The sequence below is a fragment of the Narcine bancroftii genome, chromosome 5 (genome assembly GCF_036971445.1).
Source record: "Narcine bancroftii isolate sNarBan1 chromosome 5, sNarBan1.hap1, whole genome shotgun sequence".
Lineage (NCBI taxonomy): Eukaryota > Metazoa > Chordata > Chondrichthyes > Torpediniformes > Narcinidae > Narcine > Narcine bancroftii.
The window spans coordinates 26,759,597-26,784,970 of record NC_091473.1 but is presented as its reverse complement, the minus strand read 5'-3'; the positions used below and the strand labels follow the sequence as shown (position 1 = coordinate 26,784,970).

The window sequence follows — 25,374 nt, the reverse complement described above, 5'->3', positions numbered from 1 at the left end:
ATCAGGATCGTGGCTGATGACGCCATTCTCCACCACATAGCCAAGGATAGCCAGTCGTGTAGTCCTGAATACACATTTGTTGGAATTAAAACTGAGATTCAGGGCTCTTGCTGCTTGGAGAAAGCTCTGGAGATTGGTGTCATGGTCTTCCAAGGTGTGGCCAGAGATGGTGATATTTTTGAGGTCGGGGAAAAGGAAGCCTTCAACCCATACTCGTCCACCATTCTGTCCATCCATTGCTGGAAGATAGGCACCCCGTTGGTTATGCCGAAAAGGACCCTCCGGAACTGACTGAGTCAACCGTTAGTCTCAAATGCCATGTACGGCAGTCCTCAGAATGGATTGGCAGCTGGTGATAGGCAGCTTTCAGGTTGATAGTCAAATAGACCCGATACTGCGCGATATCGTTCACCATATTCAAAATGCAAGGGAGGGTATGTGTACAGGAGTATGTATTGGTTAATAGCTTGGCTATAGTCAGTTACTAGCCTGGACTTGTTTTCCCCCTTTGCAACATTACTAATGCTCTCCATGGGCTGGTGATGGGCTCAATGATCCCCTCCTCCAGCAGGCGCTGGGTCTCCGTCTTTATAAACTCCCTGTCTGCCGTGCTGTAACTCCTGCTCTTGGTGGCAATGGGCTTACAGTCGGCAGACAGGTTTTGGAACAGAGGCAGGGAGGGGTGGTGGGGGGGGGCTGCAAGTGGGTCCTGATATTCCTAACAAAACCGGGGGAGGGGACATGAAAATTTTAAGGTCACAATTTTAAGGTGACACGGGAAGTCCAGACCCAACATTAGTGAAGCATACAATTCATCCAAAATATAGAGAGGAAATTTACAAATTTCCCTCCTTCGAATGATAAATCAACTATACATTTTTTTTTTGTACACACACTGAGATGCAAGGAAGAGTCAATAATTAGAAGGATACATTTTAAGTTATGCTTTCGTACAGTCGGTGAGTCAATAAAACTTTCCGTGGAGCACATGTTGATTGGGCACTTTGTTGGACGTCAGTTTACCTTCACCATTTTCATAGAGTTACTGAGCTGGTGAGGTCTGTTCCGGTCAAGAACCAGCAATGCCAGCTTGTGGGAGATGCCTTGTTCCTTGCCCGAGTGGTCCCCTCTATCCTGAGTCAACCCATGCAGGTAAGATGGGGCCGACGGCCACCCTCTTTTGTCCTCTGATGCTGATGGAGCAAAATTTGAATTCGGGCCATGGCAAGATGGCCCCACTGAGCCATTTCACACCGTTTCTGAAGGTGGCAGGTTGCGCAGTAGGTGATCTCGGCCGAGTTCGAGGCAGATGGCTTGTGGCTGGAGTCTGATCTGGGAGGGGTGCAAGCCGTGGACTTTTCTGGACCTCCCTTCACATGGGAGACCCTCACCCAATGTTCCTTCTTTCTGCAGCTGGAGCACGCCAAGTCTTTAGTTGGGCAACAGGCTCATGGTAGCTGAGCTTTGTGATAGTACAGAATACTATCACCAATGTATATTTGTATATATTTGAATATAGCTGTTGTGATTGGCTGAGAGCCAAGCCACGCCTACTGGCAGGTCATAAAGGGCTGCTCCTAACCAGACCCAAGTCAGTCTGGACTGGTCGACCTTGGTGTAATACGCTCCAGTCTTTTGCTGATTACAGCCTTGGTTTGAGTTAACAAGTCTTTGAGTCATTCGACATGCTACAATCTTTTCCACAGAAAAAAACACTCCCTGGCACAGGAAGTGGCAGCTGTTAGAGCAGGGGCAGCCATAGCAGGAGCAGCTGGTCCTTTGAGGTCCTCACCTGAGAGCACGAGTCACTGGTTTCGAGATCGTCATATTTGAGCCTGGCCTGTTCCAGTGATTTGGGCAGCTCGACATGACTCGTGAGATCCTTCTTTCCTGATCTGAGTAGTTGCTGCCTCACAGTCCTCAAACGGACTCCTGCAACGTGTCCTGGACTTGTTTGTCTTTTTGGACGTGGCCCGAAGCCACTTCATACCTGCACTTCTTAGCAAGCATCCAAGATCCAGCAGGTAGTCATCGATTGACTCTCTGGGATATTGGCGACGTAGAGCGAGCCGATGTCTCACTAGAATCTCATTCAGGACCTTCATGTAGCAGGCCTTCAGTGCCTCGATGGCAGCTTTGTACATCTGGCAGTCTCTGACAAATCCATACACCCTCATTCCTACCCTGGAGATGAGCACCAACCTCCAGAGTTCGTCTGTGTGGAAGAGGTCCCTGATCATGTTCAGGTAGGCCTGGAAGCAGTCTAGCCAATATGCAAAATCCTCAGCTGCTTCGGGAGACTGGGTGGTCTATTAGCAGCATACTGGGCTTGAGTAGCGCCTCCATCCTTGTCTTAAATGCTAATAAAATTATAGTGTCTATAAAAGCTCTCACATGACTGGAGGGAGAACAGATGGGTTGGGTCACTAGTAGGCTTCAGAAGGGTTATGAATTTAGACAGGAAACCAGGGTTGTATGGGTAAACTGGGGTGGAGACAGGAGGCTGGGCCAATCATCAATACAGCACTCTCTCAGTAAGTCCCAGTTCACTGTAATCCTTCAAAGACATTTGCCAGAACAAAGAACTCAGTTGGCTGTCTTCCCCCAGCTATGGAAAGCCAATTAAAGCATCTCAAATCACCAATGAGTGTCTAATAATGTTTCCATTCCATTGGTGCATAGCCTTAGAAAGACTTTCAAGATTCAATGATAGTTCTTTTGCTATCATTATCCTTCAGCAATCTACCTCCCTAAATGTTTCAAGTTCCAAGGATTCAAGTAAAATTTCCACTTGAATACTCATGTGCCACTACTTAGCTTCACACTCTTGTCCTGATAGCCTTGACATGATGAAAAATAGGAAAGTAAACAAGACTGTGCTGAAATCTGTGAACAGGGCAATCCAGGGGTAGCCCTCTTGTCCCAGGTTTACAAATCAAGACAAGGTGCACCTTAATGAGAGGCAGAGGAGAAGCAGGATGCATTTCTTAAAAACCTGCACTTTCATATGTTATGGCACTTTTGATGTCTCACATGCTGATTTACAAGAAGTTGCTGAGTACTTGAAAGATCTTTCTTTCATTCTTCTTTGGCTTGGCTTCGCGGACAAAGATTTATGGAGGGGTATGTTCATGTCTGCTGCAGGCTCGTTGGTGACTGACAAGTCCGATACGGGACAGGCAGGCACGGTTGCAGCGGTTGCAAGGGAAAATTGGTGGGTTGGGGTTGGTTGTTGGGTTTTTCCTCCTTTGTCTTTTGTCAGTGAGGTGGGCTCTGCGGTCTTCTTCAAAGGAGGTTGCTGCCCGCCGAACTGTGAGGCGACAAGATGCCCGGTTAGATCAATGAAATGATAAATGACCAATGATGGAGTACCATTTACCATGGTTAAAAGGGGCATTCATGAAATACAACTAACAAGTTAGAGATTAATTATTTGCTTGCCATGTCTCATCTTCCTAGGTGGAGTGCAACACCAAAACCGTAGAGGCTGTGATTGTAGTAAATACATAGAAATGCTGGGGGAACTCAACAGGTCTCACAGCATCTATAGGAGGTAACTTATATTTTGGGCCTGAGCCCTTCTTCAAGGTCTGAGCAGAAAGCAGGCAAGATGGCATGATTAAAAAGACTTGAAAGGGCATGGGGGGGGGAGGGGGTGCTTTGTGTGTGAGAGAGGACGACAGATCAACAGACAAAAATCAGGGGAGAGGGTGAATGTCGAGCTAGAGGAAAATAGACAGAGGGAAAGGGAAATAGAGAAAGAACCAGAGGAAAGAAGAAATAGGGATGAGAAGGGGAGAGATGGGGGGGGGGGGGGTGATGGGGAGTGCTAACAGTAACAGGAGAAGTCAATGTTACTGCCATCTAATTAGAAGGTGCACAAAAGGAATATGAAGTGTTGTTCATCCAATTTGTAGCTGGTTTCATTCTGGCAGTGTACAAGGCCATGGATAGAATTTATCCTCACCTATTAGCCATTAACCTTTGTATCAAGCATATCATCCTCTCAATTCTGCCACTTTCTATATGATCCAACTCCCAAACTCATCTTACTGCCTCCTCCCCCTCCTCTTCCTAAGGGACACTGCAGATCTCAGATATCTTCAATGCGCTATTAAAGATTCAGAAACTCATTTGCAACACACCTGCTGGAAATTCTGCCCAAATGTTCACTGTTGTTACATACATCAGATTTCCCCATTGGGAGTGCACAGATTACAACAGTTACACTTCCCTTACATTATTTCTGCTGAAATTATAGATATTTATTAGTTTTGAAGAGATAGCAAGTTATTACATTGTATTGCTTAATCAAACATAAATTACTTAAATTCCTGACAGCAAAAAACATTCATGTTACTTATTTGTGCATCCCATCATGGGAAATAAAGTATTCTTCAAGATTTATTGACAGGCATTGAACATTTTACACAAAACAAACTGTGATCATACAGCCTGTCTTTTGATGCGTTGTTGATGTGCTTCTTATTTTACAAGTTGCAAACCAGATTTTATCTGTTCCCAACTGGGTGCATTCTCCAGAAAAATAACTTGCAAATTACAATTTCACAGCAGAGGACAAAGCTGTTTAATTATTTCTTTATAAAAGGGCTCTGGACTTTGAGCCCTTCCAAGTGTTTGATGAGTGTAAAACAAAATCATGTTTTTTTGATCTACCTATGTGATGTTGAAATACTTGTGGCTATTTTTTAAAATTTCTTCTTCAGTTAGGTATTTTTGCAGTGCCGATCCTGCTATCTGAATAAATGTTTTCCATGTGCCAATTAATCATCTTAATAAGTAAGCTTGCCAACAAGTTGCCAAAACCTCAATAAGGATTGTTTAGCATTGCAACTATATTTTTATTTCCCTATCTGTTGTTTGTTTCATTTTATTGCAAAGAACAAATCACAAAACCACAAAGATTTGAATGTATTTTTGAGGTATTTGAAAGCTTGGCTTGAACATGAGGAATCTGAAAAAAGGAACCTGAATAGATCTTAAAATTAAGCAAATGTTTGATGGAGAATATGATCCAACATGAAAAAGTGTATAAGTTTTACCAAAGAATCAAAAAGAAATTTCTGGAGTAATATGCTCACTCTGCATTGAAAAGGTCAGAAAGGCTTGGTTGAATTTTAGTTGGTAAGCTACAGGCTTCGACCAAATGGATCAAATGGCTGTGTCTGTGCTGTAAATTGAATTCACAGCTTTTCAGTGAGAAATCCACACCAGAAGCTTTAAGGTTTACCTCATTGAGGGGCCTATCTGCAGCAGAACTCTGGACCTGGCTTCTGGCATGAAGGACATGAATGAAATAACAGGAGCATGTGATTATTTCACATGGTAAGGATGTGTGTCTTTGCATCTGTAAATGTGAGATGTCTTTAACATGCCTTTCAGAGACATATTTAAATTCATCTGCACACCCCTGCCCTCTCAGCTGTCCGAAGAAAAAGTTTTACATTTGCAGAAAATATTTTGATGGTACTTTATGCACAAACATGTTATGATTCCATTGAACAGTCAAGCCATATGGTTTCTCTGCTTTGTAACTATGTAACAATGATATTAACTCAAACTGCAGCAAAAACTTAAAACACTCAACCAGTAAATAGGTTGAGTGCTTTGCTTGCAAATAAGCATTTTAATGCAAATATGCTGCTTCTTTATGAATTTGTAAGACTGTATTCCATTTAGAGCTGCATGAATTATAATGTTATCAAATTCAATTTTCACATAATATTCAAGATGGTGCTTACTGCACACGATCTGCTTGGCTCCAGATAACCACTGCAAGCTAATAACCTCATAAATCTTCCTAATGGGCAAACACCTTCAAGGTGATGTTTTCTTCCTCCCCATCTTGAGTTGCCAGTGTTTGCTCCTGTAAGACATTTTCCCTTTCATGCTCTGGATGAAAGTAACACTTCATTCCACAAAACTTTTAAATGCACTTGCACTTATTTACGGAGTTTGATACTTTGGTGGTAGTCCTGGTGAGAGCTTGCAACTGAATGGCTCTGCCTGTTTTAAAGATGGAGGTACACATGGGATGCCCTTCGAGGATTATGAGCATTGAAAATGCATCACATCCTCATATCTTAAAATTGCTATCAAACTTTGGAATTTGTAAACAGGATGAACCAAAAATAATTGCAATTATCAATGTTAAGTGTAGTGGTTAGCATAATCCTATTCAAGGACCAGTGACTTAATTAGAAAGGAAGGGTTAAGCTTCAGCAATATAGATTTTTTTTTATACACACAGCTTCAATGCAAAGATCTTCAATTCAAAATGTATTTTCACTTTAACTTCAGGCATATTGGTGGAAGGGTCATATTACTGGATAAATGTACTATAAATAGGCAATATGCAGTTCTACAGTTGTAACGAGGCACATGTAAGAGTGGCTTATAACATAGGCCATGCTAGAAACTGATGAAATTAAGAAACAAGAAATCTAGTCAACAGGTTTGCAGACAAAATGAAATCGAGTGCAAAATGAGAAAAGATTGGAACCACAGAAGATCACTGAGGGACAGTTTAGTTGCTCAAGCATATATCAAATGTGATTCAATGAAGGAGACTGAGGTAATATACATGATCATCTGTAAAAATCAATGTGAAGATATCAAGAAATGTGGAGAAACAGATTTTAAATGTTTAGATCTTAAGGAATTCTCAAATCTTTAAGGTTGACGGTCTCGCTCAATAAATTGTGATAAAGGTGAGTTTGATGCAATCCTTTCAAAGCCAAAACATGGATAGTATACCAGGGAGGTTATAGCTTGAGTGCTTCATACAATATTACATCAAATTACAATGATTGGATTACAGAAATTTATTGGTAAATATATTGGTTCTTGACATTTTTAGAAGAGTTGAGTTGAAGCAGGGAGATATTTAAAATTATGAGAATAAATTATCTGAAATGGGTTCAAAAACCGGGGGTCATAATCCCAAGTAATTAGTAAAATGAATAGAAGGGAGAGATGTTATTTTTCACCTCCCAGATAGAATTCACTGGTTGAAAGTGTAGTGGAAGAAGAGTCATTTATCACTTTTAAAAAATACAAGGATATATGCTTGACGATGTTAGAAGACGGGATTAGGCTGGACAGTTTTTTTTTTGACTGGCACAGGCATAGTGGGCCAAGAGGCCGACATTGTCTGATAACAATCTGAAGAGTTCTGCAATGCAGGCAATGCTCCTATAATAAAATGGGGTACAACTTCATATATCAACTTAAATTATTCACTGCAGACAATAATTATGGTTTTAACTAACCCACATGTCTATTTGCAGTTATGAAAATTAATGGTAGAGTTTCATATTCAGTTCAATGTCCTATTTTTGTCTTAAGCATCTCGTTGTCGTGATAAACCAGTTCTGTTGGTAATTTGATTCACCATGTGAGAAGAATATTAAAATAGAGTATCACAAATCCTAACGATTTTGCAAGACCTGTTAATTAAGGAGAATGGTATTCTCTGTGCTGGTGTAAAAGTCTGAACTATTTTTCTACAGTGACTTCACTTTCTTTTCTCCAAGGTATTGCTATCCTGTGAGAGAAAACATTCTTTGAACTCCTCTCATTTGGAATCTCAATAAAGTTTGTCCACAAACTTGATAGTGACTCATCTAATATTCATTAGTTTCACATCTCAGCAGCAAGAATCTACAAAATCAAAGAATATTGGCATCTATTTCATTCTTATATTCAGAGTTATTAATCACTTTGAAATTTTAACTCAGTTAAGTGGTCGGTAACAGGTGGCGTTCACAAGAGCATGCACAACAATGAGTCTCTGTACCTAAAACACAGAAATGCTGGAGGAACTCAGCAGGTCCCTCAGCATCAAGAGGAGGTAAAGAAAAATAATCAATATTTCAGGCCTTAGTCCATCTTCAATGTATGAGTAAAAAGTAGGCAGGCCCCTAAATTAAAAGGCTGGGGAGAAGGAAAGAAAGAGCAGGGGGAGGAATACAGACCAACAAACAAAAGATGTTAATTGGATATCGATAGGATTGGACAGAGGAAATGTGAGAATTGACTGGGGTGGCTCTCTGAAAGAAGAGCTGGGAAAAAGGAGACAGAGAAAATGGAAGAGAGGGAGCACTAGATGAAAGGAGTCATAGATTTGGGGGGGGGGGAGCGAATAGAAACTGGAGAAGTTGATATTAATACCATCAGTTGGAAGGTGCCCAGATGGAATGTCGTGTTGCACACTGGAGGAACACAATGCCCCACCATCTATACATACGTCTTCTTTCCTCTATCTCTCTCTTCCCTTTTCCTGCAGCATTGCTTTCACAGAGCCAAACCCCTCCTCCTCCAATCAATTCTCATATTTCCTCTTTCCTGTCCTACCATATCCAATTAACATATTTTGTCTGTTGGCCTTTCTTCCCTTCTCCCCAACCTTTTAATTCAGGGCCCTCTCTGCTTTTTACTTGCACTGTGAAGAAGGGCTCAAGCCTGAAACATCAGTTTTTTTTTCTTTATGTCCTCTGGTCAATGTGTGACTTGCAGAGTTCCTCAAGCACTTTGGTGTTTTTATGACAATCACAGCATCTGCAGATTTTTGAGTTTCTGCACTTGGCAAGTTTTGATCATGTTGAATCCAGTCATTAAGAATTTAAAGATTCAATGGAGGGACAAGCAAACAAAGCCTGTATCTGACATCAGTAACCATCCAGAAGATCATTGGCACTAATTACATTGACATGATGGAGAATTCATTGCAATATTTTATATTCTCAACAAGTATATAAATTTCTCAACTGACCACCTGTTTTCATGAGGATATTCTTGTCAAAATTTCTCACTCATGTTTCTTAGAGTCATGTAATCACTTTGCTACCAAATTAAAGATGTGTCTACCAGATATCTTGATGTCCACTGTGGAAATTGTGGAAAATTAATCTCCAGTAACATTTTCTCCAGTTTACCAATGACTAGAAGATCCAGAAATACAGCATCAAATGTTTTATGATTTACAAATAGCACATTGTACCTCTGATATGTGAAACCAAACTCATGTGGATCGTACTGAAGATATCAACAAACTGTTATAGGTGGCAATATGAAGTCCAAACTGAATGTTTATTGAAAATTGGAATATTTTGTGTTGCTACAGTGTTATGCAGTGGATTAAGCTCATAGTACACCAATTTCAGTTCAAGTTAATTGCTAATATTGAGCATCTTTGGGAGTGTTGTTTGAATTTGCATGCATATAGCCTCAAGTACCACAAAACTGTCATGAACTGCTCTTTGGCAGATTTACTGCATCTCTCAGTTATTCCATGTCATATCTCTGCAGCTGCTTCTGTTATCAGGTGCTCACAGGGACCTCCAATTGGAAAAAAAATGTGTGCCTGCAGCCGTAGGTTTTCATGAAAGAATGGAAACTGAGGAGCACTGAGCCTGTAATTTTCCAAACAACACCCATCATGAGCATCTTGCCCTGCTGGGAACCTGCCACTAGGGATTCAGTTTTAATATTACAGCATGAGATACATCATCATTGTTTTCAAATAAAGGGCAAATTCTTCATGTGAATTACATTTAAAATTAATTTGGATGAAAAAAGGATTTTGTGCTTCATATGGATTGTTAATTAAATGAGAACTGAAAGGAATTCTTGAGTTCTAACAACTGTAGTTTAACCACATCTTTTATTCTATTCATGTATTTCTGAAAATTTAGAAGAGCAAATTCATGAATCAAAACAAATGGAGCTGTGGCACAAAGTAAATATTTCACAAGAGAATAATTTTGTTAGTAACTATGCTTCAGTTAGATCAAAAGGAGATAAAAAATGTATTACACTTCAAGAAATCCCCATGGTAATTGCTGCTTTAGGAATAGCTCATAATAGATATATTTTCATGTAGCTGTCTCAGCCTGTGCCAAATTATCAGAAGAGTTCCGAGGTAATTTTTAAAAATGTAACTGTTTACTGAATATTGTCACAATGCAATAAGCATATGGCAAATTACAATATATTCAGCCACAGATTACATTATCGAGTTATAAAAACAGATCACTTGAACTGACTTTACTGTGGAAGTATGAGCCAATGTTGAGCAAGCAAGTAAACTTTTTAAGTAATAGTATTACGAGCCCAGAAGACTCCAAAACCAGCAGCAATAGAAATTCACCAAGACAGTGGTTACTTAAACAAAAGTTGCTTTTAATATTCTTTAAGCATAGAAACAAGATCAAACTTTAAATTATTACTATTAATTTAACCCCCTTCTAATTCTAAGTGCATGTGTTTGTTATGTGTATATGTTCAGGAAAGTTCTTTGTTTCACAGTCCAATCACTCAGTTCTCACTCCTCCAAGTTCACCGGTATCAGGCAATTCTTATACCGCGCACAGAATTTAACATTTCTGAAGTTTCACCAGGTTCTGGTGTTTTAAGTTAAATGGTTACCGCTCAGGAAGGTTCTTGTTGGTTTCAGAGAGATATTTGTTGCTTGTTGGAGGAAATAATTTTGTGGGTGTTCAATCAGCCACTTCAGTGTCTTGCTGAAGAAACTTGCCCAATCATGGGTTTTCCAAATGATAATCTCTTCTTGCAAGTTACCGCAAATTTCCTTGTTTCCCTCATTTCAGGAGAAATACTCTCGCCATCCATTTCCTCTTGTAAGGACTACAAGGGTTTTGAACACGCTGAACTCAGAACTCACTACACATCTTCAAAATGGGGTCTTTCAACAAGCCTGCAAGCTTGCCATGTTGCAGCCTCAACTGCTACTGTAGAATTCACTTCCCTCTCTCCTCTCTGAGAAGAATCCCGTTTGTTTGTTTTTCCTCTCTCTGCTTGTAAAAACCAAAACTTCTCCCAAGGCACCAAACCCAATCATAGAAAGACCTGATCAGCACTTGAGCCTGGAGTTTTCCATTTGCACCTGCTTTTGAAGTTCTTTCCAAAACAGTTCTATTGTCTTTTGCAAAGCCAAATGGAGCCTGAATGTCCAGTTTCAACAAAGCTCTTCCATTTTAAATGAGATGTCCTTTGGGAAGTGTTACTCTGTTTGTGAAGTGACCTACCCTAAACACCCATAATCTTGTAAAGACTTATTTATTCATAACTATATAAATATAACCCATAACAATAATCAACTTTCATCTGCAGGATCTTATCCAAAATTTATTTTCAACACCAGCTTTAATTAATTTATTAATTTATGGAAGCTTTTCCATTTGGTGATCACGTTAAACAAGAAAGTTTGCAGATGCTGGAGTTGAGTGCATTCATAAATGTGCCAGAGAAAATCAGCAAGGCTCGAAGCATCCAGAAGAAAGTAAAGAGTAAGCAATGTTTCGGGCCTGGATCCTGCATGGGGTTTAAGAAAAAACAGGCTGACATCTAAATCATTTGGTAATTTTGCTTCCTTAACTTCTTTCTCTTTTTCACCCCACATGAAACATTACATAGGAACATACGAAGTAGGAACAGGAGTAGGCCAAAAATGGCCCATCGAGCCTGCTCCGCCATTCAATACGATCATAGCTGATCTAATTTATCACCTAACTCCACCTACCTGCCTTCTCCCCATATCCCCTAATACCTATATCATGTAAAAATTTATCTATCCAAATTTTAAATATGTTTAATGAGTGTAAGGTAAAACATCATGAGATGGGAATGTGTAAGGAGTTACCCTGTACAGGGCTGTAACAAGATGTGAATGCATCCTTGTACTTACAAGATAAGAGAGACATTGATGGATTGAGAGGCAGGAAGCTAGCAGGGAAAGGATAGCAACAGTTTTAGTCATTGGACAAGTAATGATATGATGATATTCTAAGCATGTATCCAAGGGTATAAAAAATCACCATTTTGCTGATAACGGCAGAATGCATTCTCCGACTAAGATGGTTAGTCGCAAGTGTTACAATCCGGTAATAAAGAACAAAGAACCCTGATTTCGACTCAGTCTGGTGTTTGTCTCACTCATTCATGAACAAAGCAGACCTAACAATGAGGCAGCCTCAACCACTTCTCTGGTTAGAGAATTCCAAACATTCACTACTCTCTGGGTAAAACTATTTTTCCTCACCTCTGTCCTAAATCTACTCCCCCAAATCTTGAGACTGTGTCCTCTCGTTTTAGTTTCCCCGGCCAGCTCAAAAAACCTTCCTACATCTATCCTATCCATACCCTTCATAATCCTACATGTTTCTATAAGATCTCCTCTCATTCTTCTGAACTCAAACGAATACAATCCTAGATGATTTAATCTTTCATCATCAGTCAACTCCTTCATCCCATCCTAGTAAACCTCCTCTGGACCGTCTCCAAAGCCAGTATATCCTTCCTCAAATATGGAGACCAGAACTGGACACAGTACTCCAGGTGCGGTCTCACCCGTACCTTATACAGTTGCAACATTACCTCCCTACTCCTGAATTCAATTCCTCTAGCGATGAAGGCCAACATTCCATTTGCCTTCTTAATAACCTGCTGCACCTGCAACCTAACTTTTTGTGATTCATGCACAAGCACTCCCAAGTCCCTCTGCACAACAGCATGCTATAGTTTTTCACCCTTTAAATAACATTCAGCTCTTTTATTTTTCTAGCCAAAGTGGATAACACACTTACTAACATTGTACTCCATCTGCCAGACCTTTGCCCACTCATCCAGCTTAACTCTATCCCTCTGCAGACTCTCCACATCCTCATTACAATTTGCTCTTCCACTCAATTTGGTGTCATCCGCAAACTTGGCTACACCACATTTTGTCCCCTCCTCCAAGTCATCAATGCAAATGATGAACAGTTGTAGGCCTAACACTGACCCCTGTGGCACCCCACTTGCCACTCTCTGCCAACCTGAAACACTCCCATTTATCCCAACTCTCTGCCTCCTGTCAGACAACCAATTTTCAATCCAGGCCAATATACTTCCCCGGACTCCACTTTACTGTAACTTACTGATAAGTCTCTTGTGCAAGGGACATCTTGTCCAGCCTTGAGTCTGCAATACACATCATGCTGAGGCAGCTTTGTGATATTCCAAGGCAAACTCCTACGTTGGATTTTAACTGAATTTATGTGCAAGGCAAACTCAGTTAGCATGCGCTTGTTTATATGCAGAAAGTACAAGGTTGTGCACCCACACACAGTCCTCCAAACAGATGCCATTAAATAGCTTCAGTGGAGGCAACCTTGGCTCATTCTTTCCTTCATCACTGTGGCCAGTACTTGCACCTGATGAGATCTGGTGGCTGTACCCGGAGCAGAAATTGATTGTGAAACTCTCTGATTCATTCAGCATAATATGTCACAAGCTGGTTTAGTTATTGTTGAATTTAAATTCTACTGCATTTTGAAAATGGTGGGTCTTCCATCAAATATTGCTATCTTAGTGAAAAAAGTGATCATGAATTGAAAACGGTATTGGATCACTTACTACTTGTTTAGACTTGCATTTTGAGGCATGTAATGTTTGAAAAATTATGAAATGAGCTACAGGAGTACAATTCTTTTCTTATGTAAGGAACAGTTTAGAATTTGTTATATTTGTGGAGTTCTGACAACTCAAAGACATGCTGTTAGTGCTTGGGCTTTGAAACAACCCATCAATGATTGTTAAAAGGATTGAGAAAGCATTTTTAATAAAATGTTGAAAGATATGTGGAACAAATATTATTCGCATGGTGGAGCAGGAGTAGTCACTTGGACCGACATAAGCATCCCAGGCCCTTATTAGCCCCTACAAGGCAATCCTCAGCCCTGAACAGGATCTTGACCTACAGCTGTTCATTTTCCTCCCTGGATGGTGCCGGGCTTGCTGAGTTCTTCCAGCAACTTTTTTTTAAAATCATTGAAATCACAAGCGTTCCCTGTCTCCTTCATGATCAATGAACTGTATCAAAGTGTTCCTTTGCTACCAGTTAATCAATAGTGTCCTAACTTCCAATGTCCTTTGTTTAAACTTGGACAGTGTTGAAACTGAGCTCAGGAGGGAGTATCTGATCTTGGTAGCTGGTCAGTGTTCGACCAAGATGACAAGTCAAATAAAATCAAGGGAGCAAATCCATTATATTCTATCATTTATAGAACTGCAGAACACTACAGAGCAGTACAGGACCTTCAAACCATCTCATCCTTGCCAAACTATTTATTCTACCTTGTCCCATCAACCATATGTTTTGGAGCCTATCAATCCAGCCTCAAAATTCCACAACAAGAGTTTCTCTGGCAGTGCTCTGGGATCAACAACTTTTTTTGGAATATTTTATTTTTGATTTTCCAAACAAACTCAAACAGTTATCAATATTATTGATGTTAACGTTGACAATGCCAATATAGATTACAATTTACAATTATCACTTCTATACAAGATGTTTCTGTGAAGGTCAAGCTTTTATTGTCCCCTTCCTTCTCCTTCCACCCCCCCTTACACCCTCCACATTTAATACTTAACACTTAACCAACCACAGTTACTCACAACATTCAGGACCTTAACAAAGGTATGAAACCTATATCAGGGGTTCATGGGTTTGTCACATCACTGTGTCTAGTGCTCAGGCGGTTTTCATTTTCTTGACTTTTCCTGGTCAGGATGGGATGGGCTTCTCCCCTGCACCTGCCTCCCTCCCCAAACCAATTACTAATTGAGGGGCAATGGTCCACACTAAAATTGTGCTCCTATGGAATTTAGATCATATTTTCAAGCATGTGTAATACTTTTTCATCCAGTTCTGGGCCCAACTATCTTTAGATGCTTTACTAATGAACTTTCCTTTCAGTGGGGTTGCTCACCAATTATTCTATTTGCCAATCAGGGAATGAACCATCATGTTTGGAGAATTAGCAACACACAAGCAAGGGGTGATGAATGTCAAGTAACACCTGTGTTGTGTCAGTGTGCTGTTTAGGTGCCAAACCATGACCATCTCCTTCAAGAGATTTTCTGACCAGTTCCCTTTCACTTTCAACAGCCTTCTTATCATTGAAACCCATACCATCAGTATCCTGAGAGTCATGATTGGTCAGAAGCTTAATTGGACAAGCTACATATTAATGGTAGGAAAGAGATTAAATTTCCTCCAAATCCTTTGCACCATCTTCAAGGCATAATGAGAATGCCATATTTTCCCACAAGCCTGGATAAGTAACTTGATGGATGCCCCAGCGTAGCAACCCAGTCGAATGTCACTTTTATTCTCTCCACAAACTGTGACTTTCACTATTTCTAACAACTAATGCCTTCAACAGCATCTCCAAAATTATGAATTCTAATACTGGAAAGAACAAGAGCACTAGTCTCATCATTCTGACAAGGAAAAATATTGCTGTTCCTTCATTATTGGGTCTAAATCACTCAGTCACATCAGTTGAGGGATACCTTCACACCAAGTGTTATAGTAGTTCACTACCACCTTTGGAAAAGTAATTGTGGGTAAGCAATGAATGCACATTCTCCCTTCATCGTGCTATAACATGTCTGAAGAATCTGGTCCACAGAAAAAAAAACATAATGAATTCCAGAATGTACATATCCTTTACAATTTACACAGAGCTTCTGAATTGACATTTGCATCTGTTCTTCAGACTGTTGAATCGCAGGAATATCTAGTCCTTGATAATCCTCAGAGACCGAATTTCACTCAAATCTAAAAAAACTTGAATGAGCTCACGACTGGAGTATCAGCAAATTTCAGCATCTGACCAGGAAAACAATCAATCATCCTGCATTCCCAAAACAATCCTTTATAGTTGAGGAGAAATGGTCAGATTCATTTTTGTGTTCATCCAAGTGAACAAATTCTGTTGTTGACTGATATTCTTACATTTGGATGGATAAAGGAGTCTGGCAAAACATGCTGTGGACTTTCTGATTTATATTATATGCAAACCAAATAAAGGTATAAAGCAGTCATGATCCCTACAGCATCTTTTTTCATGCGTTTGATGCTGAGACTTTTGGCTTCTGAATGCCAGTTCCTTCATTTGACATTTGCTCGTATTCATATTACAAAGGGACGACATTCAAAAAGCTGGAGTGAAAAATGGTCGTATACAGGCTGCAGAGTTAGTGGCCCTACTGTTTGATATTTTTCACATAAATTGAAATATTGTGGCAGCTGTATTTTGAGAATATGCCTTTAAAAGATGTGCTACAGTCTGTGAAGTGGTGGACAAGTGACAACTTCAGCAAAACTGGGAGATCAGACATTAAGTTGTGTACAGCTGTAGAACATTTAGTACAATGAGTCATTAGAAAAGATGGAATAATTCAAATGGTTAATCAAGGTTGACCTGAATACTTCATTAGTAATGCCTCAAAAATTTGATAAACATTATAATACAGCAAAACATGCTCGAAAAAGCTGCACAAAATTGTTGCAGTCAGGTATTTTAAGACAGGTTCAAATAGTGAAAAAATACTTCATTTATTTCAAAGCAATCATGGGAAAATCATCCAGCACATTTTTTTTGCTCCCCTCTATTTTAATGATATTAATGATGCAGACAACCTCCACGTGTCACAATCCCTTAAAGTTAATTAACATTGGAGTAAATGAGATGTAGAGAGAAAATGAAAATCAGTGAACTCATGGCAGAAGAAGTCAAGTAACTTTCTTTTCCTTGAATGCACAGAACATTCCTGTAATAAAGATAAAATATATTATGATCATGGACACTTTACAATGAAGGACAAAGAAGTTTGTCTGAATGCATCAGAAATAAGAACCATTTAATTGATTCTTAATTTCAGTGATAGAGACATGACAATTTTATACAGTATATGACTGTGCTCCTGAGATAACATGCAGGCAGTTGTTCAATTGACATCAAATTAACAATCAAACTTATATTTGGAGTATATTATGCCTTTGTCTCATAGTCACCATGTAAATCTGTCTGGGCAACATATGACCATGGTCCTCTCTCACAGTTCATGACTCTCCATTTTCTCTTCTTACAGGAGGAAGCACCATAGAAAGGCTTAGAACTGGAGGTGGTCTCCCAGCCACCTTGAAAGATAGAATAGATTTCAAATGGCGATTCATGCACATATTGCAATTGGATAAAGAAGTGATAGGTTCATTGAACAATGGGATTCAAGCCCTGCTCAGCTGAATACAAAGATTTCACTTTGGAGATCAATTGACAAACAAGACACTTCTGGAGTAACAGCAAAACCTCATGCATTGAAAGGCATCTCAGCCTTACCCCCATGCATACTTTCAAAAAATGGAAGAGTTCATTTTAAACACAAGCAGCATTATGTTCACCCTTGCAAAAATGTCTTTATCCATGAAAAACTTGATAATTCAAACACTGCAAGGAATCTCAAAATCACAAAATGCAGACCACTCTCCAATCGAGTGCACACAATGAAAACAGTCAGAAATTAGTGTCCTAACACCCTAATATATAGATTTAAGTACTAAGTATCTGCGATATGGACTTGATGCATTTGATGAAACCTTTGGCTGTTTTTAAACAGTTTTCAGTCAATGCACAGCAAGTGGCTTTTTCAAAATAACAACAAAAATAAATTGACACTGTGTGATGGGATGCTGCCCACAGTTTGTAGGTTTAGTTCATTAAGGTGCACGAGTGCTTGAGGATTTAGCGAGAAGTTTGAAATTAGTAAGATCCTGACTTGAAAGGTTCCTTTCTTGTCATAAATTCTCCTCAATCTGCTGAATTCCTCCAGAGTTGGTTCATTTTGCTTATGGTTCCAGCATCTATAGTCTCTTGTGTCTTCAAATCATAGATTTTTGTTTAATAATAGGAACACTAATCTGCACAAAACTTAATTTCATTGTTTTGTGGAAGTCAAATGATCTCTACCTTGAATATGGCCTTCCACAGTCTTCCTGGGTGCCGAAGATTCACCAAATTTTGCATGAAGAAATTTATTCTCATCTGATCCTGAATGACCCCTGAGTTTGAGATTCTGATCTTTCATTCTGACAGGGAAGCATCCACCTTGTATCTGTCCTGATCCATGTTACAGGCATATCACCTTTCATTCTTTAAAACTTGACAGTAGAGATCCAATTTTAACCTGAATACTTCATCACTCCTCATATGACTTAGGTATTGATGTCTTCTTTTCTTTTCACATCATCCTACTCAGTTCTATCCTTATCCTACCACTAACCTATGTTCCACTTGCTAATCTTTGCCTTATCTCTCCACTTCACTGGAGTTTCCCTCCCCCAACCCACCCCCGCCCCCCACAATTGATGTGATCTACCAAGATCGTTGTTTGAAGAGGACACACATGATCATTGAGGACCCCTTCCGCTCTGCATACAGCATCTTTCAGCTGCTCCCATTGGGGAAGAGATACAAGAGTATCAGCGCAAGTACCACTTGGGTGAGGAACAACTTCTTCCCACTGTGACAGAGTAAGCAGATTATATAGAAATGTTTTTGGGAGATAAATTGGGAAAGGTTTGTTAGAGTAGGTTACATACAAACACCAAAACAGATCTTATTTGAAATACTAGAGCTATGCCCCATGCTAGACATATTGGCTACTTAGACCTTTTACAAGAGCTTTCAAGAGTGCTCAAGAGACCTCACTAAAGGATTGTTGTTTACAAAAGGCAACAGATGAATGAGCATGTCGGAACCACTGCTGTCTTGAAGAGAGCTTACTGCTGTAAGAGGGTCATGTGGTGTTACAGCTAGCAAAAGTAACTGGGACTGGAACAGGACATGCTAGCAAGCTTGCAGACAGCCCATTTGGAAGATAGCCTGGTCAAAGCCTTTGTGGTTCATGCAAGAGGAAAAGACTAGCTGTCTAATGTTTCACTTGGAATAAGAGAAACAAAAAGGATCTCTGGTGACCTGAAAGAAGAAGGTTATCATCTGGAGAACCTTGAGGGGGCAAGTTACGTCAGCAAGACACTGGATTGGGTGATGGAAGTACATCAGTTTGGGATGACCTGGAACAACAAATCTCTCTCTGAAAACTGACAAGAACCTTCCTGAGCGGTAACCATTTAACTTTCAAGCACCAAAGCTTGGTGAACTTTATAAATGTTAAATTCTGAAGAATTGCCTGCAACCAGTGAACTTGGAGGAATAAGAATTGAGATTGGACTGTGTACCAAAGACATTTTCTGAACTTACACACACACATTTAAAACACATGCGCTAAGAATTAGAAGGAGATTAACTTAGATTAGTTAAGTTAATAGAGACAAGTTAAAGTGTGATTCTATTTCCATGTTTAAAGATAATTAAAAGCAAAGTTTGTTTAAGTAACTATTCATCTTGGTGAATATTGCTGCTGGGTTTTGAGAATTCTGAATGACCAAAGGAACTGCTTATACAAACCATCTGACACCCTCATTTGTACAAAATAATATTTATTTATTTTTATGGATAAAATACTTTTCCTGGATATGCATTTTTCTCTGTTATGTATGCTATGTCCGGTTGTGTGTCTGTATGTTTTGCACTGAGGACAAGAGAATGCTGTTTTGTGGGGTTCTACTTGAACAATCAAATGACAATAAATTTGACTTGACTTGTATACGTCACTAACCATAAGCATACCAAGTGCAAAATTAATATAAGAATGGAAGTTTGAATATCCAAGATAATATTTTGGCCTGTTCTAACTTAATGCAGGATCATGAAAATCATGCAACGTGAACAATGCTGTCACATTCTTTCGCCACACAACTCCTTTGTTAATATGATAACATAACTTTAATTCAAGCCTTTGGTCCATTTTTGTTGCTCAGTTCATATCCTGCCTGCTAATAAATCTGATTCAAGTTCAATGTCTACAGCAATGGCTTCTGACCATACTCTCTACAATCCTTGCAAATTGAAGATTAAAAAAATAACATTAACAAAGCCTGATCTCTGATGTTGGTCAGTATTTTCCTGTTTATTGTGAAATATGGGTATTGCTGGCAAGGTAAACATTTTCGCTTGTTCCAAATGCCCTTGAGAAGATGGTGTTGAGTTAGCTTCTTGAAATGCCTTCTGTCCATGTGGACTAGCACTCTACTGGTGAGAGGGAGCTGAGTTTTTCAAATCATTCGAATGAACAAAAAATAATTAGTTTTCTCATATTTACTGTAAAGTATTTTTGATGGTATGAAACAAGAACTTAGAGGTTGATTGCGACAGGATAGAAGGAGATATTTTAGGGATTAAGTGAATCCAGTCCAAGGGAGGTATACAAGAGGAACACTAGGAGGGCAAAAAAAAAACCTGAGACAGCTTTGGCAAGTAAGGGAAGGGAAAAATCCAGAGATTCTTCAAGTTTATTGGGGGAATATTAAAAGAGTAACAGAGAGAATAATATACCTCCAAGATCAACATCTTCATTGATATGTGGAGCCAAAATAGATGGGTAAGGGCTCTTTTTTTTTTTTTATTTACCATGAAGAAAAATATTGGAAGTGAACAAACTCAGGGAGGTAAATGGCAATGTCTTAGAGGAGGTGTTAGAGGTGTTAAAATGCATAATCGTAGGGCCTGACCAAGTATATTTCTGGTCATTGTGGGAAACTTGGGAAGAAACTGTAGAACCCTCAGCAGGTGTACTTGTATTTTTATGAGCCATGGATGATGTGCCAGAACATTGGAGGGTAGATAAGGTGATGTCTCCATTGATGAAGTCCAACAACTACAGACCAGTGAGATTAAATTCAGTCATAGGTATGTTATGGAAAGAGATTCTGAGAAATAGAATTGACATGGATTTGAAAAGGTAAGGACTGATTCAGGATTTACAGTATGACTTTGTACATGTGAAATTGTTTCTCATGAAGAGGTAACTAAGAAGATTGATGAGGGAATGTTTGTAGTCATTGTCAAAATGGACTTCAGCATGACCTTTAGTTAGGTGGATGCAGGCGGATCCGGAAGGTAAAATTAGATGGGATCCATAGCGAGCTGGACAAATGCACACAAAATTAGTTTTCCAGTCGAATAGAGGATTGATTTTCAGATTGGTGGCCTTTGACAGGGATTGTTGTAGGGTCCACTGCTTTTTGTTATTTATATTATCTATTTGGATGAGAGTGTAAGTGACATGGATGGCAAGTTTAGGGATGACACTGCACAGAGTGAAGTTGATTATCTAAGATGACAATGGACCTTGATTAACTGAGACAAGTAGAGCAGATAAACTTTAATTCAGATTAAGTGTGAGGAGTTACATTATGTTAAATCAAACCAAGACAGAACAGGATCTGTAAAGGACATTGGTAAGATCACATTTGGAATAATGTGTTCAGTTGTGAACTTTATTCTCTGGAGAGTAGAAGACCAAGAGTGACCTCAAAGAGTTATACAAAATCATGAAGGGTAATACACAACATAAAGGTAAACTGACATTGTTTTTTTTTCTATAGGCAGGGAGTAAAAACAAGGCAGCATAGATTGAAAGCAACAGGGGATAGATTTAAATTCTGTGGGGCTACTTTTTCACACAAGGGTGGGATCATGTGTGGAACAATCTGCCAAAGGAAGGTGTTGAGGCAGGTACAATTTTGGCATTTAAAAACATTTGGATATGTTTCAGAAAGATTTAGAGAGGCAAGATTTAAACAGGCAAGTGGAATGAGCTAAAATTGGCAACTTGGGAGGTATGGTCAAGGTGGGTTGAAGGGTTTGTTTCCATCCTCTGTTGCTTGAAGAAGAGTGGACCACGTAGGTGGTAATAATCCAAACAAAATTACTTGAATTTTTCTGGTGTGTTTGCAGGAATTGAGAGGTTATTTGAATGAAGATAATGCATTGTCTATTAATGTTTCTCTTTGGCTTTGATACTGCACACTTCTCTTCATTTAGATCTAAAAATTCTGGAAGTACTTCAAGTTCCCTTCCTTACTTCCTCTCTAAATATGTTAACTAAATTCCTCTGCCACTCTAATATATGTTTCAGCATTTAAGAAATTTAACCTATTTTCCTTTAAAAACCAATCTTCAAATACAACAGTAAGATTATGGCACAATCTCATATTGGAGAAAAGTGGTTCGAACAAAGTTAAGAGGCTAACCTATTAACTCTACTTATCAGATCATCTGTCAGTGTCCAATGATCATCTGCTCTGGGAAATAGGCTAGGAGCATTAACTTTATTCATGCTTCTCATGATTTTGTAATGTTCACCTCTCAGCCAATGGCTCAGAGGAATGAGTCACCTAATCCTTCCTCTAATTTTTTTCTATGCATGAATTGAGTTTAGTTGAATTTCAAAACATCTTTAGTTTGGGACTGATCTGTCCATTCAGTTGAATTATTTTCACAAAATTACACTATGATGCAGCAGTGCATTCTTTTTGCAGGAAAATCTGAACAATTTTACAGTGAAAGATCTCAGAGAATGTGACAACACGCGTCAGTCTGAAAGTGATGGCTTGACCAGCTGTTGGCAAGAAAAAAAAGAGAAAGATTCAATCAGAAAAAAAATTCAGGAAGACAATAGCACAGTATTTTGTTCCCATATTAGTTCCATTGGGAAATATAAGGAGTTGACAGGGGGCAACTGTTCCTAGCACTGAAATTAACTTGCCAAAATATTGGATGCATGTAATTGTCACAGCCATCTCTGTAGTGTGCCAGAACTGGAGTGCGATCAATCTTCATACCTTATTTGAAAATTGATTGGAGATATCTTGCTCAAAGGCTACACAATTAAATATGAGCAGCAGCTTCTTGGAGCTGAGATTGCTTTCAAGGTTATAAAGGAATAACACACCAGATGTTCATAGTGAGAACAGTACCGGTAATATTGTGAATCTTGAAGAAAGTGGTCTTACATAAATTTCAAATCTGCATGCAATATACTGATACAGAACCTCAATTATGATGTTATTTTTTCAGTAATGAAAATCCTCAAAATTTATACTACAACTGAAATATTGCAGAGGGGATTAATCTCTGGAATTTTCTGTCCTGGTGAGTTGAAAAAGCTGTTTTCTTGGAAGAATTTAAAGTGCTATTATGAGGCTATTGAACCTCCCTATACTGCCTTTATCATAAATTACTTTGGGATGATCAATAGATATGCCTGCACTTTTGAAAGGTCACTTTTTTTCCTTACACTATCTTTAACTGTGAATATTTATCTATCCTTTGATATTTATTTCTTCTTCTACTTGAACCTTGGAGATGCTGAAGAGAGAACTGTGTTTACTCTCTCATGAAGAAATGAGAAACTGTCAAGGATTCATTTGCAAAGTGAAATGGTTGGGATGACCGAAAGAGTAACTGAGATCAAACTGCATGACTTCACCTGACATTGCATTAATGCAGCATTTAACACAATTGTTAGAAGTCACTATGAAGATTGTTGGAGCTTTAATTATAGAGAATTGCTTCCTGAGGTTGCAATTATGCAGGTAATTTTAATTTTATTGACACAAAGAGATTGGCTTCAATTCGTTTGTCAGTTCTTCACCTGAGGTACAATAGAAACCCTGTTAACTCATACATAATAGATAATAGAACAGCACAGTTCAGGCCCTTTGGCCCTTGATGTTGTGCGGAGCCATAGATTCATTAAAAAAAGTACTAAACCCACCCTAACCTATAATCGTCTATTTTCCTGTCATCCATGTGCCTGTATAAGAGTCTCTTAAATGCCCCCAATGTTTTAGCCTCCACCATCCCTGCCAAAGTATCCAATGCACCCTCAACTCAGTGTAAAAAAAAACTTACCCTGATGTTTCCCCTAAACTCCCCTCCCTTAACTTTGCACACATGTCCTCTAGTGTTTGCTATTCCTGCCCTGGGAAACAGGTGCTGACTGTCCACCCTACCTATGCCTCTCATAATATTGTAGAACTCTATCAAGTCTCCTCTCAGCCTTTTACGTTCCAAAGAGAAAAGTCACAGCTCTCACAAGACTGTTTTCCAATTCAGGCACCATCCTGGAAAATCTCCTCTGCACCCTCTCCATAACTTCCACATCCTTTCTATAATGAAGTGACCAGAAATGAACAATATTCTTTGTGTGGTCTTGCCAGAGATTTGTAAAGTTGCAACATGTGAATGCAACCCCCCATTAATGAAGCCCAGCATCCTATCGGCCTTCTTAACTGTCCTATTAACTTATACGGCAACCTTGAGGGATTCATAGATATGAACCCCGAAGGTCCCTCTGTTCATCTACACGCTGAAGTAACTGACCAATAACCCTGCACACAGTCTTCTGGTTTGTCCTTCCAAAATGCATCACCTCACACTTATCCAGATTAAACTCCATCTGCTACTTTTCTGCCCAACTCTGAATACTGCCTCTTTTAACCTTCAGCTCCATCCACAACTCCTCCAACCTTTGCGTCTACTGACCCATACTTGCGCCTCTTTATCAAGGTCATGTATAAATATTACAAACAGCAGGAGTCCCAGAACAGATCCTTATGGTACTCCACTAGTCACCAACCTCAAGGCAGAATACTTTCCTTCCACTACTCTTCTGTTTTCTTCCTACAAGCCAGTTTTTTAATCCACACAGCCAAGGTTCCATTGATCCCATGCCTCACGACTTTCTGGATGAGTCTCTTGAGAGGGACCTTGGCAAATGCCTTGCTAAAATCCATGTAGACCACTTCTGCCACTCTACCCTCATCATTTTCTTTTGTTACCTCATCAAAAAACACAAGTAGACCCGTGAGGCATGATCTTCCCTTCATGAAGCCTTGCTGACTATCCTTGAGTAGACTGTACTTCTCCAAATGCTCATAGACCCTATCCTTAAGAATCCTCTCCAACAGTTTGCCGTAAGACTCACCGGGCAAAATTCGTCTTACCTCAATCTTGATGTTTTGAAGAAGATCCAGCACTTCCTTTTCATTAATTTCCACATTGTTCAGCGCACAGGGCTGATCTATTTTGACCTCACCCTCAAGGTAGTTCTCTCTTGTGAATACTGAAGCAAAGTATTCATTTAGCACCTCCGTCTCCAGGCATGTTGTCTCCTTTATCCTTCAGCAGCCCCACCTTCATTCTCGTCATCCTTCTGTTCTTCACATATGCATAGAATGCCTTGGGGTTCTCCTTAATCCTACATGCCAAGACCTTCTCATGCCCTCTTTGAGCTCTCCTAAGATCTTTCTTAAGCTCCTTCCTTGCTACCATATACTTCTCACGACCCCTTCCTGTTTCCTGCTTCCTATATCTAATATATGCTTCCTTCTTCCTTTTGATTTGCTGTCACGCCTGTTTCATCAGCCACGGGTCCCTTTTCATACCATCTTTTCCTTGTCCCAGTGAGACAAACCCAGCCTGAGCCCTGCACAAGTGGTGTCTAAACTTTCTCTGCATTGGTTCTGTGCTTTCTCCCTAGAACATCAGTTTCCAATTTACTCTCACTAGTTCCTGACTCATCCCTTCATAATTCGCT

The 25,374-nt window shown here is 39.4% G+C and overlaps 1 protein-coding gene and 2 long non-coding RNA genes across 37 annotated transcripts in view; 1 reads left to right on the top strand and 2 right to left on the bottom strand.

The window, feature by feature from the left end:
- The window catches only part of LOC138763214 (uncharacterized), a 52,293-nt gene extending 50,805 nt beyond the window's left edge, over positions 1-1,488 (bottom strand). Inside the window, exon 1 of the long non-coding RNA XR_011357404.1 lies at positions 933-1,488. This is a non-coding gene — a long non-coding RNA (uncharacterized lncRNA). The remainder of the gene's footprint in view (positions 1-932) is intronic.
- LOC138763207 (contactin-4-like) overlaps positions 1-25,374 on the bottom strand; it is a 2,221,540-nt gene that overhangs the window by 1,057,822 nt on the left and 1,138,344 nt on the right. The gene's annotated exons all lie outside the window — the stretch shown is intronic.
- LOC138763213 (uncharacterized) lies at positions 1,606-17,558 on the top strand. Its single transcript, XR_011357403.1, has 2 exons — positions 1,606-2,246; positions 16,963-17,558. It is a non-coding gene; the product is annotated as an uncharacterized lncRNA (long non-coding RNA).